The following is a 19,018-nucleotide window of genomic DNA, read 5'->3' as shown; positions in this document are numbered from 1 at the left end:
GCTCTATACTTTATTCAAAGTTATGCAGACCAAGCAGTTAATCTGAGAGAACACATGTCAAAGATCTTTTCTGTAGATTAATAACAATTTTATGGTGATGTAATTTTCATTTTAAGAATCTAATTTTTCAAAGGTTTTTTCAAGTTTTACACTCTCTTCAGTCATGAACATGACTAATCATAGAGCTTTGGCAGTATTTGAACATCATTAACTTGAACAACATTTCAAATAATGTGTGCTCACATTCCTATTATGCAGTTGTTTAGATGAGCTATTGATGCTTCTCTTTTGTTAAAGAGAAAAAGAATGTTCTCTTGTGTAATCCTACAAGGATATGCTGGAGACTATTTGCTACCACAGATAGCCATGTTACATTCAAGAAAAGGAATTGATGATGCTCTATCTATATGTAAAGTGAATCTGAATGAGATGGAAAGGAATTCAATCATTTTTTATTATTTTCATAATGGAGGAAATTTGCATTTTCTGGTTAAATCTATCAAAATGTCAAACTGATTTGTGTATTCCTTATATGCATAGTGAAACTCTCCCCAGGCAAGTAAAGAGAAAGTAGGAAGCAAATCACTAGAATCATTTTTAAGATTCATTTTTTTTAATCAGCATGACCAAAGTTCAAATTATTCCACATAGCTCAGCTTATTGTCATGGAACTGATAGGAACTGAAATTTTGCAAACTACAAAATAATCTGACCATTTTACCTGTTGCATTCATTCAGATGAATGGAGAACAGAAATGTATATTTTATCTCTCAGAGCAGAAATGTATATTTTATCTCTCTAACATCCCCATGCCTAGTAGGTATTCAATGGATAGTAAGAACCATTACTAATTTCAATAAATATAGAGTAATTTAGGTTTCAGAAATCATGGAAAATAAGAGCTAATCACCATTGATAAGAATGAACTAGAAAGGTAAGAACATATTGTAAAAAACAAAAACAAAAAACGTTTAGCAGAGTTAACAAATCCAAAAGAGAGAAGCAAAGATAACTTATATACTTTGAAAGATAAGCAATGAACCAGTGCTTAAATGAATACTACCTCTAATAGCAATAGTCCCTTTAACCACTTACTAATTTTGACTACCAGAAAGTTACTAGAGCTAATCAATGAATATAGAAAGTATATAAAATTAACACACAGAAATTCTTTGCATTCCTATACACTAACAATGAAAATACAGAAAGAGAAATTTAGGAAACAATCCCATTCATCACTGCAATGAAAAGAATAAAATACTTAGGAATATATCTACCTAAAGAAACAAAAGACCTATATATAGACAACTATAAAACACTGATGAAAGAAATCAAAGATGACACAAATAGATGGAGAAATATACCATGTTAATGGATTGGAAGAATCAATGTAGTGAAAATGAGTATACTACCCAAAGCAATCTACAGATTCAATGCAATCCCTATCAAGCTACCAATGGTATTTTTCACAGAACTAGAACAAATAATTTCACAATTTGTATGGAAATACAAAAACCTCGAATAGCCAAAGCAATCTTGAGAAAGAAGAATGGTACTGGAGGAATCAACCTGCCTGACTTTAGGCTATACTACAAAGCTACAGTCATCAAAACAGTATGGTATTGGCACAAAGACAGAAATAAGATCAACGGAACAAAATAGAAAGCCCAGAGATAAATCCACGCACCTATGGACACCTTATCTTTGACAAAGGAGCCAAAAATATATAATGGAGAAAAGACAATCTCTTTAATAAGTGTGCTGGGAAAATGGGTCAACCACCTGCAAAAGAATGAAACCAGAACACTTTCTAATACCATACACAAAAATAAACTCAAAATGGATTAGAGATCGAAATATAAGACCATAAACTATAAAACTCCTAGAGGAAAACATAAGCAAAACACTCCCTGACATAAATTGCAGCAAGATCCTCTATGACTCACCTTCCAGAGTAATGGAAATAAAAGCAAAAGTAAACAAATGGGACTTAATTAAACTTAAAAGCTTTTGCACAAGGAAGGAAACTATAAGGTGAAAAGACAGCCTTCAGAATGGGAGAAAATAATAGCAAACAAAGCACCTGACAAAGAATTAATCTCAAAAATATATAAGCAGGTCATGCAGTTCAATACCAGAAAAATAAACGACCCAATAAAAAAATGGGCCAAAGAACTTAACAGACATTTCTTCAAAGAAGACACACAGATGTTTAACAAACACGTGAAAAGATGCTTCATCATCACTCATTATCAGAGAAATGCAAATCAAAACCACAATGAGGTACCATTTCATGCTGGTCAGAATGGCTGCCATCAAAAAAGTCTACAAAAAATAAATGCTAAAAAAAAATAAATAAAAATAAATAAATAAATAAATGCTGGAGAGGGTGTGGAAAGAAGGGAACCCTCTTATACTGCTGATGGGAATACAAACTAGTATAGCCACTATGGAGAACAGTGTGGAGGTTTCTTAAAAACCTGGAAATAGAACTGCCATACCACCCAGCAGTCCCACTGCTGGGCATACACACTGAGGAAACCAGAATTGAAAGAGACACATGTACCTCAATGTTCACTGCAGCACTGTTTACAATAGCCAGGACATGGAAACAACCTAGATGTCCATCAGCAGACAAATGGATAAGAAAGTTTTGGTACATATACACAATGGAATATTACTCAGCTTTTAAAAAAGAATGCATTTGAATCAGTTCTAATTAGGTGGATGAAACTGGAGCCTATTATACAGAGTGAAGTAAGTCAAAAAGAAAAATACCAATACAGTATATTAACGCATATATATAGAATTTAGAAAGATGGTAATGACAACCCTATATACGAGACAGCAAAAAAGACACAGATATAAAGAACAAACTTTTGGACTCTGTGGGAGAAGGCAAGGTGGGATGATTTGAGAGAATAGCATTGAAACATGCATATTACCCTATGTGAAACAGATGACCAGTCCAAGTTCCATGCATGAAACAGGGCACTTAAAGTCAGTGCACTGGGACAATCCAGAGGGATGGGATGGGGAGGGAGACGGGAGGGGGCTCAGGATGCGGGACATGTGTACACCCGTGGCTAATTCATGTCAATGTATGGCAAAACCACTACAATACTGTAAAGTTAATTCACCTCCAATTAAAATAAAGTAATTATTTTATAAAGTGTAAGTGCAAAACAGAGTACAGAAAGTCTATATGATATTTATAGAGTGACAAAAAATTAGATAATTGTGTTTCTTTTTATAATATATAAAACAAATATTATATTTTTACTTAATATTTCAAATATAACTCTTTTAGGAAGTTACAAGACCAAAACACAAAGAAATCTGTCCTGCTCAGAAAAATGTTTTATGTATAATGTAACTGCCTCCTATCCAAAGACTGAGTATGTCAGACCAGTTGATTGCAATTCTGTTTTTAAAATTTCTCTTTAAGTGCACTGCTAATTCGGAGCTCAGTAATTACCTCCCAATGACTAAGTATTACCACTAAAGTATTCCTAAATGTACGGAAGTATCAATCCTCAGTGAAATAATATGTATCAAAACCAAGCACAGCATGGAAAAACTCAATAGCATGAAATTCCAAATAAAGATGTGATGGTTGAATTATTACTTCCAATACATTTGCTGAACTGGAAATTCATATGCAGTGATTTATGTGCCTGAAATACTTCATTTGAAGGCAAAATCCCAGCTATATCAGAGTTGTATTGATGCATTATCAATTTTAAAACTAACTTTAAGAAACATTTCTTATATGTAGGCTAATTTTTTTAATAATTGGAAATATTTTAACCCACTTTGATATCCAATAATAACAATAATTATTAAATATATCAGTGTATAAGCTATTTGGCTCTAGTAAAAAACAAGAGCTAAAAGCAGCTAGAACCTGTAATTTGCATGACAATACTAAGATAGCATAATTTATCTCCCAACAAATCTCTTTGCTTATAAATGCCTTTTTTAACATCTCAGCAAATGTGCCTGCCAAGTGTAAAAGTCTTTTTACCTGATGATCGATCAAAAGAGTAATGAAAGTAAGTATGTATTAGCTGGCTTCACACATTTAAAAATTATATATAGTAGTAAACTTCTGGTTCTATATATTAAGTTGTACAAAGATAAGGAAATCAGGAAACATGGTAAAGACATAATGCTTTTAAAAGATTTAATTGGATAGAAGATACTAATGTTCTCCTTTATACTAAAATTTTGTTTCTAGAAATCATTACTTGAATTACTTAGGTTGTCTGCTATATCTGCTTGGGTTTTTTGTTATTGTTATTCTTTTTTTGTTTTGGCAGGGGGAGCTGGGTAATGATATTTGTTGTATTTGTTGATATTTGTTGTAACAGGATTTAAAATATAAATAATACTGCTCATCTTGTTAAGCATTTCATTTATAAGGATTTCCCCACAGACATCCCTGAATTCTGTTAGGTAGAGCTGAATAATGCAAAAGTGTCCATCAGAATTCTCTATCACCTTGTGAGTCACCTATCTTTGGTGTATTCTGAGTCCTTTCCTTCAGCTACACTAGTATCTGCAATGAAATCATTCCACATGAATTGTAGCATGGCAACAACAATGTGAAAGCTAAAGAGTCCCCTTTCCCAGCTTTAAATTTTTGGAATATAATCTTATTAGAAGTAAAAAGAAATGCATTATGTCTACTAAATTATGTCTCTGTATTTATCAGAAAGAGAGAGGGCATCAAATTATATCATCTCAGGATTGTATTACTAACAAATGCTAGACTTTATCCACTTCCACTTAATTTCACAAATCTCTAATAAGTGCTATATAACAGCTTTACTGTTAATTTTCTAGATAAAAATTTAAAATCCAGTTTTCTGATTATTTTTGACAAGAATCAATTAACAGGAATATGAAGATAAAACACTATACTGCAGAATGCCTGAACACTCATTAATGGGTAGCTTATATAATAACTGAGAAGTAAAGGTACTCAGTCATTTGTGATTCTTCACAATCCCATGGACTGTAGCTTACCAGGCTCCTCCGTCCATGGAATTTTCCAGGCAAGAGTACTGGAATGGGTTGCCATTTCGTTCTCCAGGGAAACTTCCCAACCCGGGGATTGAACCCAGGTCTCCCTCATGTCAGGCAGACACTTTACCCACTGATCCCCCAGAACCAATTCTAAAATTTGACATTCAAATTAGTAAATCATTTCAGGTTGCCTTTAACTTCAGTTCACTGGGATGCATGTTTACAAATACACTATTATAGTCCTTAGAATTAGTCAACTTAAGCCTCAGAAAAGACATTCTAAAATGAGTTTGCTTTAGAATCAGTGCTATTCGTCTACAGCCTCTGAGGGGAGGAAGCTTCACAAACAAAGTTTGTCTCTTCCATTCTAGAATCTGAGAGGTTAAAGGAGGTAGGGAGATTTGCCAAAAAAACAATAAGGGACATATGGGAATACCATTTTGCTTCTTTGAGTGAACTCAAGGGAGCCAGGAAAACAGGAGTCCAGCATTAGCAATTTAACTGAATGGTAGACCCCAAAGCATACGCACAGCTGCCAGCCCCTGCTCCCTGAAGAATCCAGGGGGGAAGAGCTTGAATGACAGCACTGGAAACCAGTTCATAGGACGTCTGGCATCCGTGGCCCATACTGCCCACAGCCTTGAGCCTGGCAAAGATGTGGCTATAGACAGGAATAAATACAGTCATGCAAGAAACAGTCTCCTGGTGGAAAGGAGATGGAGCATTTGATTGTACTTATATTACATATAATTTAAGTTGAGCCCTGTATGAAAAGGACAACAATGGATCCACTATGAAGAAATTTTTGCTGGGGTATGGGGGTGGGAATCATCAAGATGTGGGTCTTGGTAAAGCATTAATAACCTACTGAAAGCAATTTGTTTATCAGTCAGCAGTTTCAGTTGATATAAGGCCCAACAATTCAATTCTCTGCACTCTTTTGAAACATGACTGGTTTTTGGACCACAGTGACCAAAAGGAAAAAAAAAAAATCAGGTATTTTTTTCATCATGTAAATAGAACCTCAGTTTGAAAATTTTCTGGGGGGGGGGGGGAGAATTAGGGCAAAAGAAAGCTTGTTGCTGTTTTAAGAACCAAAAAATACCTTTTTTTTAATTTAAAAATTTTAAAAATTTAAAAAATTTAAAAAAAAATTTTAAAAAATTTATTTTTAATTGAAAGATAATTGCTTTACAATATTGTGTTGGTTTTGGCTGCACATCAACATGAATCAGCCATAGGTGCACATATGTTCCCTTCCTCTTGAACCTCCCTCCCATCTCTCACCCCAGACCACTCCTCTAGGTTGTCACAGAGCACTGGTTTGAGCTCCTTACTGGCAATCTATTTTACATATGGTAATGTATATGTTTCCATGCTACTCTCTCCATTCATCCCACCCTCTCTTTCCTGCCCCGTGTCCACAAGTGTGTTCTCAACATCTGCATCTCCACTGCTGTGCTGCCAATAGGTTAAGAATAAAAAAATAAAAAAACTTTTAAAGACAAATGATCAGAGCCTTCAAAGAAGATTTTTGTTGTTTAGTCATTAAGTCATGTCCATCTCTTTTGTGACTCCATGAACTGTAGCCTGTGAGGCTCCTCTGTCCATGGGATTTCCCAGGCTCAAATACTAGAGTGGGTTGCCATTTCCTCCTCTGGGGGATCTTCCTGATCCAGGGATTGAACCCGCATCTCCTAAACTGGCCAGCAAATTCTTTACCACTGAGCCATCTGGGAAGCCCATTCTAAGATACTAGTACAAAATAATAGTATGAGATTATAATAGTAACTGAAACAGTATGGTATTATAATAACAGTAAGATAATAGTAGTGATCAAGACTCAAGCATAGATAATACTGGAAGAAAAAGACTGTTATCAACAAATGCCCCATGATAATACCACTTTTGTCATAATGCTCATATCTTACTACAGCAGATTCTCATATACTCAATAGTGGATCTAATAGTCCCAATATTTTTTGGTGTATACATACATGTATTCAATTATATATATGAAGTTTCAAAAACTTAGGAGGAGCAATGTCCATATAATAACTATTATTAAAATGTCTAGGTTCTTCACATAGATGATTTTTAACTTTGGCCATATTATTCTTCCTCTAATTGTAAATTTTATTTTTGTATTTAATTTTAATTCTCCATGGCCATACACTCGAATAAGAATAGCTACCAACAATTAAACTGGTCAAGTCAGTCAAAACTAGGCAACGGAATCAAAACTTCAAGTGAAGAAATTAAATTATATAGCATTATGTAGAAAGAACACCAACTCAATTGCCTGGACTTCTCATTTCATAATTTCGTGTGTGTATATGAAATTTTCTGCTATATAAAATTACGAAGCTGTAAAATACTTATGTTCTCCAAGTGTGTATGATATGTGTGATTTGAACACTGCTGTCAAAAAGCCAAACGGTGTCTTTTGCAGAAATTGAAACAAAAGAAACATCTGCATTATATGTAAATCAGCAGGTATCAAATTTAATACTATCAAAAGATAAAAAACAAACATGAATTAGTAGGAAGATTTGTTTCCATTACATATTATTTGTTCTATACTTTAAATATTGAGGTGGCTATACAGCAATAACACACTTTACAAGTAAATGCTACATTTGAGACTGGAATTTGTTTCAGGAAGCATTCTTTCTCATCTAAGTTATTTTTAAAATATCATCAGAACTTTGACTAAAAGTATATAGTAGTATCAGGGATGAAGAGTTCAGCATGGTTCAGAGGAGAGACAGTTGTAGACAGAGTCTGAAGGAATATGTAGCAATTTTAGTCAGTATGAGCTAAATCACATACAGGTAATGGAGTCTGGACAGTCCAAAACCAAGAACCAGATGGAAAGACTGGAAATAGGCAGATTCAATTACCCTGGGGCAGGCAATTAAAACTACAAACTAGAAATTGAAATATTATCCATCAGAAAAGCAGATGGACAGCATAAAAGCCTAGAAAGAAGCAAATTGTGCAGTGGGAACACCACAGGCAGGCCAACTAGGCAACAAGCCTTGGTTCCTGAGCAAAGAACATTAGTAATAAGTAGGCTCACCTTTTACTTAATCCAAGAGCTTTTAAGTATTTGCATGTTTGTCCATATTCAGAGGTATGACATGTGGGCCTGCATGATCAGTCATGTCCAACTTTTTGTGACCCCATGGACTGCAGCCACCAGGCTCCTCTGTCTATGGAATTTTCCAGGAAAGAATATAGAGTGGGTTGCCACTTCTTACTCCAGATTCAGAGGTGTAAGTAAGTCCAAAGCTGGATAATTTAAGAACTTTTAGAAAAAGTGGGAGCATTTGTTATAACAAGAGGTGAAAAGGTCAATCAGATCAGATCAGATCAGTCGCTCACTCATGTCTGACTCTTTGCGACCCCATGAATCGCAGCATGCCAGGCCTCCCTGTCCATCACCAACTCCCGGAGTTCACTCAGACTCACGTCCATCAAGTCAGTGAGGCCATCCAGCCATCTCATCTTCTGTCGTCCCCTTCTCCTCCTGCCCTCAATCCCTCCCAGCATCAGAGTCTTTTCCAATGAGTCAACTCTTCACATGAGGTGGCCAAAGTACTGGAGTTTCAGCTTCAGCATCATTCCCTCCAAAGAAATAGTAAACAAATAACTTCAGAGGTTTCTCCCTTCCTCTGTTGTTTAGACTCCATCCACAGTGTATGCACAGAGAGTATATTAGTAACATATTTGTCCTTTCTTCATTAACACTGAAACATCAAATTGAAACATCAAATAGAGAAAGAAATCAATACAGCCTCATCCTAACTATTTGCATTTATCCCTTATGAGTGTGAGAGGAAAGGATTTTCTTGCAGCTGGAAAGAACTTCAACATCCTCTCAAAAATATATTTGTTTTGGAGACCCACATTTGATTAGAAGGAAAAATGATGCACAAAACTTCAGTCCTGCAAAAGTAAAAGTAAATCACCAAATAAACAAAAACATAAGCTTTTCTTTAAATCACTGAAGAGCTTTGAGTACAAAGAAATTTTTAAAATAATCAAATGTCAGTGAAACAAGCCTTTTGCAGCCTATACTGGAATTTTAAACACAATGTATAGCATATAATCAAACATTACAAGACAAAGAAACAAACAAACAAGATTTATAATCAAGTAAAAAATAGGGTAATAGAAACATACTCAAAAGTGACTCATAAATTAGAATTACTAGAAAAGCATTTTAAATAATTATGACAGATACATTAAAGAATCTCAGAGGAAGATGATGAAGAGGGACACTATGGTGAAGAGAATTTCAAAAGACATCTAGAAGCTGTGAAAAAGAACTAAATGGAAAATGAAAAAGTATTTGAATGAGATGAATGGCAGCTCAGACACAACAGAAGACAAGGACTTAGAAATAGTTCAAAAAAAATTATCCAGGTAGATATACAGAGAAGAAAAAAAAAAGACTGAAGAAAATGAAGAGCCTCAATATCTAGTGGGATGGTGTCATCAAGTAAACATAAATACAACTCTAGGAAACAGAGGATATAGATAATGGGGTAGAATAGAATATTTTAAGAAATATTAACTAAAAGTTTTCCAAATTTTATCAAAAAAAACAAGCCACTAATACAGGAAGCTCAATTAACTCCATCAAGGATAAAGACAGATAAATCTAGATCTAATCATCAAACTACTAAAAAACAAAAGTAAATAAAGGTTGTGAAGACAGAGAGAAAAAATATGCATTAAATCATTAAATTGTTGAGGTCAATTACAAGAATGACAACTCATTTCTCATCATCAGAAAAGGGAAAAAATACTAGAAGGATATCTTTAAAGTATGACATAATTGTCAACATGAACTTTATATCAAATGATAATATCATTCCAAGATTAAAGGAGAAGAAAAACATTTTCTTATAAACAAAAGATGAGAAACTTAGCTGCCAGTAGAACTGAAATACAAGGAATGTTGAAGGAAATTCTTCAGCCTGAAAGGAAATGATACCAGATGGAAGCCTGGGTCTGCCCACATGAATACAGAACACCAGAAATACTAAATAGGTGTGCAAACATAAAAGACCTTTTATAAATCACTTTTATATTATATATGTATACACATAATCTCTGTCTCTCTCTCTCTCTCACACACACACACACACACAAAGACACATAAACTCTTTAAATCTGTTTAAAAACTGTCTACTACTAAAGCAAAAGTAATGATACTTTACTATGGAGAGCTAATACATGAAAAATTATAATAAAATAATGTAGAGGTAAGGAGAAGATAAAGAGAACAGAAGTATCTCAAAAACATTATATTAAGTGAAAGAAGCCTCAGAAATTTTCTTTATATCATATACCATCATATAAATTTATAAAGATATAAAGTTCCATATAGGAAAAATGAGGTGAGTATCAGGAAAATTACTGGTGAAAAGTGACTGGAAAGTGACTACCAAAGGGCATGGGAGATAATTTATACACCTAGTAACTTGTGGTGGTAGTCAGGTTACAGATATTTGTCAAATGACTTCATCCTTAAAAATCTGAACATTCAACATACACTATACCTTGATTAAAAAATAAATTATACTATCTAGTTTTGAAAAATCTCAAGTGATTACTAAATAGCTTATAGCCATACACAGTAAGAATATTAAGAAAGAATCTACTTTGAATTTTGACTAATTAGTTATGGAAGGTGTTCAGTTCAGTTCAGTCACTCAGTCATGTCTGACTCTTTGCAACCCCATGGACTGCAGCACGCCAGGCTTCCCTGTCCATCACCAGCTCCCAAAGCTTGCTCAAACTCATGTCCATCGAGTCGGTGAAGCCATTCCAACCATCTCATCCTCTGTCATCCCCTTCTTCTCCTGTCTTCAATCTTTCCTAGTATCAGGGTCTTTTCCAGTGAGTCAGTTCTTCCCATCAGGTGGCCAAAGTATTGGAGCTTCATTTTCAGCATCAGTCCTTCCAATGAATATTCAGGACTAATATCCCCTAGGATTGACTGGCTGGATCTCCCTGCAGTCCAAGAGACTCTCAAGAGTCTTCTTCAACACCACAGTTCAAAAGCATCATTTCTTCAGTGTTCAGCTTTCTTTATAGTCCAACTCTCATTCCATACATGACTACCAGAAAAACCATAGCTTAGTGTAAGTCTCCCCAAAATGTCAATTTACTAATTCCTAGAATCTATGAATATTACCTTCAGTGACAAAAGATATGATAGCAGATATGATTACTATGACAGACCTTGAGATGAAAAAGGTATTCAGCATTATATAGGTGGTCCCGTTCAAATTATATGCATTTTCTTTTTCTGGCCACAGTGCCCTGCATGTAGAAACTTAGTTACCTGATTAGATAGAACTCACACCCACTGCAGTGGGATTGCGGAGTCTTAACCACTGGACTACCAGGGAAGTCCCCCAAATTACACGCATTCTTAAAAGGTCTGAGAGAGTTGCAATGATGGAAAAATTTCACAAAAATGCCAGCCTGAGAAGGTATCTAGACCCTCTTGCTAGCTTTGAGGTGGAGGGTTTCTCTTCTGTGATGTGCAAGGAACAGAGAGAGGCCTCCAAAAGCTGCTAGCAGCCCCCCAGCTGATAGCTAGTCAGAAAATAGGGACCAGATGGTCTCCACAATCATATTCAAATGAATTCTGCCAAAACCTAATTAAGCTGGAGAACTGTACAGGCCTCACTGGGCTAAAATCAAGGTCTCAGCAGGGCTGCAATAAGACTGTATAGTTCTTCTGACTTCTAGAACTGAAAATAATAAATTAACTTTGTCTCTATCAAATAAATGTGTGGTAATTTGTTACATTAGCAATAAAAAAATTAATACACCCATATATTAGGGTTGAATTAGGAATGGATAAAAAGGAAACAGCATTATTTCTCTCCCAGCACTAACCTTTCTTTAGTGTTTATCTGATATATTCCACAGCTTTTCAGATCACTTTCAGCTATATGAACAGTCTCATCTTTAGATATTAAAAAGTCCAGTTTGATACAGTTAAACTCTTTAATGTCACATCTAAATTAGAGTGTCTCCCCACTGACCTTGTGAATCAGGGAACAATAATGGGTGAAAAGCTATGTGCACTGACTCTCTGCACCCCCATGGACTGTAGCCCACCAGTGTCCTCTATCCATAGGATTTCCCAGCAAGAATACTGGAGTGGGTTGTCATTTCCTTCTCCAGGGGATCTTCCCAACCCAGGGATCAAATCTGTATCTCCTGGATTGGCAGGCAGATTCTTTACCACTGAGCCACCTGAGAAGCTTCCATATTATTTACAGGGTTTTTGTTTGTTTGTTTGTTTTCTTTCTTTCTTGCTCTACTACCTTCATGCTACACTTAGGGATCTTCCAGCTTTGGGTGGGAAGAATAAAAAAAGATGAAGGTTCTGGATTAGCAATGCAATCTGGAGATCTCTTTGGATTATTCAAATGCCCTCTGTGATGGCGGATCCAAACGTTGTCCCTCTTCCAATGGGAACACATACAAGTTCTTCAGAGACACTGTCAGTGACCTTCAGTTTGCAAAGGTATCACTGTTATGGGCAATGCACTCACCAGCTGACTTTATAAGCCCTCATCAGCTTTTTCAAACATCTCCAGTCATAGTCTCCTGAGTGGCTTTTGTCTTGAAAGGTAGATCTCTTTGGAGAGATACTTCCAGGATGAACCACATCTGGCTTCCATCCAAAGTGTCCACTGGCCCATAAGAGGAAAAAAATTCTTGTCCTACCCACAGTGTCAGTTTCACTTCAGCTGCTAACCTGCTGTCTCAACCTGCCCACATGGCAGTTTCAGCCAGCTCTCCACTCTGTCCCCTCGAGGTGACAAGCCTGGGCCGCCTTCTATACATATGTCAGGCCCCCTAGTGAACTCTTTCATGTCCTAGCCTGGTAGCAGACTAGAATGATCCTATAAATTTCTGTAACTCAACGTGCATTAAGCTAAGGACTAAAAAGCTGTTTCTCACACTTTCAGACATAAGCAATTTCCTTGACCCCTTCTCCATCTCTTACACATTTGGCTTATCATAGGGAAAGTAAAGAAAGAAACAGAGCAAAGTAGCCAAAACACTGAAATTCCTTTTAAAGAATGTTCCGTCAATCACATCTCTCTTGTCTGGTTTCCAGTATATAAACTGGATTAAGTAAGATAATTGCAGGCATATTTGACTATCTTTCACTGAATCCGTTTAAAAGGTGTCTATCATACATAATTAACATCCACTGTCCTCAGCTTGGGACCTTGGTCAAAATAGGAGTCAACACAAATATTCCATGTCATCTTTATTTGATGTAACATTTTATTTATTTATTTTTTTAATTTTATTTTATTTTTAAACTTTACATAATTGTATTAGTTTTGCCAACATTTTAGACTGGAAAACAGCCTAAAAATTTTTAAGAAGGGCCAAATTGATGGCAAAATGTATTTGAAATGGCAATTCACCTTTATCTGTAAGCAGTAGTTTTAAAATGTAATTGCTCTGAAGGAAATGGCAACCCACTCCAGTATTCTTGAGTGGAGAATTCCATGGACAGAGGAGACTGGTTGGGCTACAGTCTGTGGGGTCACAAAGAGTCGAACATGACTGAAGTGACTTAGCACAGCACATTCATATTCTCTAAGCTATCAGACATATAATCTTAATTTAAAATGGTACCTCTATGCACATATATTGGAGAAAGAAATGGCAACCCACTCCAGTACCTGGAAAATCCCATGGGCGGAGGAGCCCGGTAAGCTACAGTCCATGAGGTTGCAAAGAGTCGGACACGACTGAGCAACTTCACTTTCTATGCACATACACATGTATGCTAATAATTATGTGTGTGTTTGTGTGTGTGCATTCCATTATCTGGCTCTAACATCATCTCTTGCTAGCCACTCTACAGATAATTCCAGACACACAGGCCTCCTTGCAGTTCCTTAGACACACCAAGACTTATTTACTCCACTGTACAAGAGATTCTATATTTGCTTTTTCCTTGTCTATGCTATTTCCCCACTTCTCTATTTGATTATTTGATTACTTCATTCAGCTCAAATATCTCCTTATTAATCTGTAAAGCCTTCCAGACAATGAAAACTAACAGAGCCAGCCTTCTCCCTCAGTCTCACTCTAATTCTTTTATCCTTTATTCCTTCCCCATAGTATCCACTTTTACCTGAAAATATGCTCTCTATATATTTGTTTTATAAATGGAAAGGTAATCATTGAAATCAGCAAGGTTACTTACAGTCTGATGCAGGTGACATCACAAAGTATCATCACAGGCTTATATTATAAAGTTTAATTGATATATATTTTAAACAATTTTGAATCAATAAAATCCACTACTAGACACATGGAAAGCACAATACGAATATAAAATTCAAAAATAATAAATTAGAAACAACTAGAGAACAAAGACATGTTATCTATAATAAATGATGGTTGGATTGGTAACTGCTATTTTACACAAAACAGGAAGCCGGAAAAGGATGGAGGGTCTTCAGTGTGCTGAGAGAAACAGCTAACTTAGTGTACTTAACAGAACTATTTTTCAAGAATGTGGGCAAAAAGACATCATAGATTAAAAAAAAATTGAAAAACCATCACTAAAGAAACTTCGAAAAATGTGCTGGAAGAAATAAAACAAGAAATGGAAGTTTCAGATACAAAGATAAATGGTGAATAAGGAAAATGGTAAATATGTGGGAAAATATAAAGAAACACTGATGATATTTCAAAGTTTAATAATGTCTCACTGGTGTTACTATTTTTACAAAGGAGATAAAACCAAAGTACTATACCATAATAGCACAAAATCAGGATAGGATAGTTGCCTTTAAAACATTCTAAAGTTCTTGTGTTGTTAGAGCAGGATAAAGAAAGCAATTATGTTTAAGATTTATTAAATGGTTAAATTTTAAACTGATATTGAATAAAATAATAGAAATAACTTGCGTATTTCTTTAAATGAGAGGTAACATAGAATGAGGTAACATTTCAATTAAAAACAAAGCAAGGGATGAGTGAAAGACAGGGTGAACACAATAGTAAAACAAAGAAAAAACAATGATAGAAATACATTTATGTATACTATTGCTCATAATGAACAATAATAAATTCAACTCCTCAGTTAAAATATATAATCAGATCAGAAAGCAAAGTCCAGCCTTAAGCTATTTACACGAGATAGAGTTAGTACACAGCAAAGAGAAACTGCAAGTAAAGGGATGGTAAATAATGGACTAGAAACTACTAGGAAAGAAAGAAAAGCTAATAATGCTATATCAATATAATACAAAATATAACTGAGGACAATAGGCTTTACTTGAGATAAGCATTAAATGTTAATAAAAGGTTTAAGAAGGATATAACAATTTTATATTGGCCATATCTAATAACAGCTTCATTATAAGGTGACATTTTATAGCCACAAGTTTGGCACATATTTATTTTAAAATACTTATTATTTATCTGAATTCTATTAATAAATGTATTCTGAATTTATAATTATATAAAATATATATTTAAAATATTTTTATTTTTTGAAGTATATTTGATTCACAATATTTTATCAATTTCAGGTGTGCAACACAGTGGTTCAATATTTTATGGATATTCTAATTAATGCTATCATAAAATAATGGTTATAAGCCCTATGCCATACTTTATACTTATTTTATACCTAAGATTTTATACCTCTTAACCTCCTTCCCCTATCTCATTTCTGTCCCACTGGTATCTACTTGTTTATTTTCTGTATCTGTAAGTCTGTTTCTGTTTTGTTATATTTACTTGTTTATTTTTTTAGGTTTCACATATAAATGAAAATATACAGTATTTATCTTCTCTGACTTATTTTGCTCAGCTTGATACCCTCCAGGCCCATCCATGTTGTTGCAAACAGAAAATTTTCATTCCTTTTTATAGCTGAGTAATATTCCATTGTGTATATATACCACATCTTTATCCATTCTTCTGTTGATGGACACTTAGGTTATCTCTGTATCTTGGCTATTGTCAGCAATGTTGCTATGAATATAGGGGTCCATGTATCTTTTCAATTTAGTGTTTTGATTTTGGAAATACACCCAGGAATAGAATTTCTGGATCCTGCTGCTGCTGCTGCTGCTGCTAAGTTGCTTCAGTTGTGTCCAACTCTGTGCAACCCCATAGACGGCAGCCCACGAGGCTCCCCCGTCCCTGGGATTCTCCAGGCAAGAACACTGGAGTGGGTTGCCATTTCCTTCTCCGATGCAGGAAAGTGAAAAGTGAAAGTGAAGTCATTCAGTCGTGTCCGACTCTTAGCGATCCCACAGACTGCAGCCCACCAGGTTCCTCCGTCCATGGGATTTTCCAGGCAAGAGTACTGGAGTGGGGTGCCATTGCCTTCTCCGAATTCTGGATCATATGGTAGCTCTATTTTCAATTTTTTTGAGAAACCTTCATGCTGTTTTCCATGTGAATGTACCAATTTGCATTGTACACTGTAAACTGTACACAATAGTATACAAGGGTTCCCACTTCTCCATATCCTCACCAACATTATTTGTTGACATTCTGACAGGTCTGAGGTGACATCTCATTGTGGTTTTAATTTGCATTTTCCTGAAGATTTGTAGTATTCAGCATCTTCTCATGTAAGATCTGCAAACATTTAAAAATCTGAAAATGCCAAATACAGACAAATGGGATAGCCCTGGAAATTCTTACGTGTTGCTGGTGGGCTTTTACATTAGCACAATGACTTAGGTGCTCATTCTCTGTATGTCACCTTATTTTGTTTCTCAACTCCTCTATTACACTGTCTTCTTTTAGGTTAAACAGATATTCTCTAGTGTACCACTTTAATTTTCCTGTCATTCCTTTTAATGTATTTTGGGTTATTTGCTTGCCTGTTGCCCAGTGGATTATAACTAGCATCTTAAGTTTTAACACTCTAGGTCAGACATGAACCACATTTCAATAGTAACCAAAAGCTTTGTTTTGCTGTTATATAGCTCCATTCCCAAAGCACTCCTTCATGCTGCTGCTGTTACACAAACTATATCTTTATACATTGATTTATGGTTATTTTTTATGCAATTGTCTTTTAAATCTGAGAATAAAGTTGCAAAAATACAATTAGACTATCATTTATATTACTTATGTAGTTTCTTTTACTGGTGCTCATTATTTTTTCATGTGAATTTATATGTTTCCTTGCATGTCTCATAATTTTATGTTGCAAACTGGGCATTTTAAGCAATATAACAAGGCCATTCTGGAAATCAGATTTTCACTGCTCCTTAGTCATCCTTGGGTTTTGTTCACTTACTGATTTTTCTGAACTAATTCTATGAAGACTGTATTCTACGTTGCGTGTGGCACTGAACCCTCTGCCCAGTTAATTTAGCAGCTGGTCAGTTAAACGACTGCACAGAGATTTCCGTAACTCCCTAAACCGACAGTCCTCAGCGTCTACAAGGGGCCCTGCTGGATGCACTTTCAAAACTGACAGCTCCACGTTAGCCTTCACTTCCTGTCTGAGCACAGCCTCACAGGAAGCTTGAGATGAGAGCTTAGGGCCTTTCAGGCATTTCCTGAGTGTCAACACAGCCCTGAGGATGCCCACAACCCTACCATGCGTGTGACCTTCTAGATTCTCAGGAATCCAAAGGGCCTTCTCATGGCCCACATGTGCATCTCATTCCCCAGTTTTTCCTGGAAGCACTAGGTTAGTTTATTCTTTTCTCCACTGTTGTTCACTACTTCTGGCAGGCATGAAGTTAATCAATCACCTTTCATTTTTTTTCAACAAATTCTTCTGTTCAGTTCAGTTCAGTCGCTCAGTTGTGTCCGACTCTTTGTGACCCCATAAACCACAGCATGCCAGGCCTCCCTGTCCATCACCAACCCCCGGAGTTTACCCAAACTCATGTCCGTTGAGTTGGTCGGTGATGCCATCGAACCATCTCATCCTCTGTTGTCCCCTTCTCCTCCCGACCTCAATCTTTCCCAGCATCAGGGTCTTTTGAGAAAACGGCTCTTCACTCTAAGTCCAGTCAAAATTAAGACAACTTTGCAAGTAGAGACTTCTGCTGAAGCACTATGCAGGTCAAATAGTGAAAATGCTCTGGGAATGAGCCTTTGAAGAAGGTCCAGTCCCATTTTGCCTTGTCTGGAGACTGCCGAAGCTACTGGGAAACTCAAAAGGGTTAGATGAGAATAGGATGAATTCAAATACAATAAAAGCTCACTGTTCTCCTGAAGGTTTAGCCAGTTTTGTTTTGAATACATGCTTTCTGAGTTGTTACAAGCTTTTGGTTAATTTCCCAGGTTTTAAAAAAATTCATCCTGATAAATTTTGCCAGTTTGGCCACTGATTTTATGGAGAGAAAAAATTTCAGACGTTTAAATTGCCATTTGTGCTGATGTCATTGTGCAAAATGACTTTGGAATTCTACTTTGCATTACTTACTGAGATGGATTATGTTTCTGTCCTAGGAGCTTACCATTTTACTGCTAGTTATATCATAGTTCAAGTGTTCAAAGTAGCACTGATCAAAAGAGCACAAACCTAGAAATAAGTAAACTGTCCAATAATCAATAAACAAATTATGATGTGGAGGGAAAACAAATAAATCATGGAAACAGTGGCTGACTTTATTTTTGGGGGCTCCAAAATCACTGCAGATGGTGACTGCAGCCGTGAAATTAAACAATGCTTACTCCTTGGAAGGAAAGTTATGACCAACCTAGACAGCATATTAAAAAGCAGAGACATTACTTTGCTAACAAAGTTCCACCTAGTCAAGGCAATGGTTTTTCCAGTGGTCATGTATGGATGTGAGAGTTGGACTGTGAAGAAAGCTGAGCACCGAAGAATTGATGCTTTTGAACTGTGGTGCTGGAGAAGACTCTTGAGAGTCCCTTGGACTGCAAGGAGATCAGTCCTGGGTGTTCACTGGAAGGACTGATGCT

General features: G+C 35.9%; 1 protein-coding gene across 1 annotated transcript in view; it reads right to left on the bottom strand.

Annotated features, from left to right (window-relative positions):
* The window catches only part of HDAC9 (histone deacetylase 9), a 1,013,734-nt gene that overhangs the window by 205,540 nt on the left and 789,176 nt on the right, over nt 1–19,018 (bottom strand). The gene's annotated exons all lie outside the window — the stretch shown is intronic.

Source organism: Bubalus kerabau, chromosome 8 (genome assembly GCF_029407905.1).
Source record: "Bubalus kerabau isolate K-KA32 ecotype Philippines breed swamp buffalo chromosome 8, PCC_UOA_SB_1v2, whole genome shotgun sequence".
Classification (NCBI taxonomy): Eukaryota; Metazoa; Chordata; class Mammalia; order Artiodactyla; family Bovidae; genus Bubalus; species Bubalus kerabau.
Note: the sequence above shows the minus strand (reverse complement) of the source record. Positions and strands in the feature narration are given on the sequence as shown.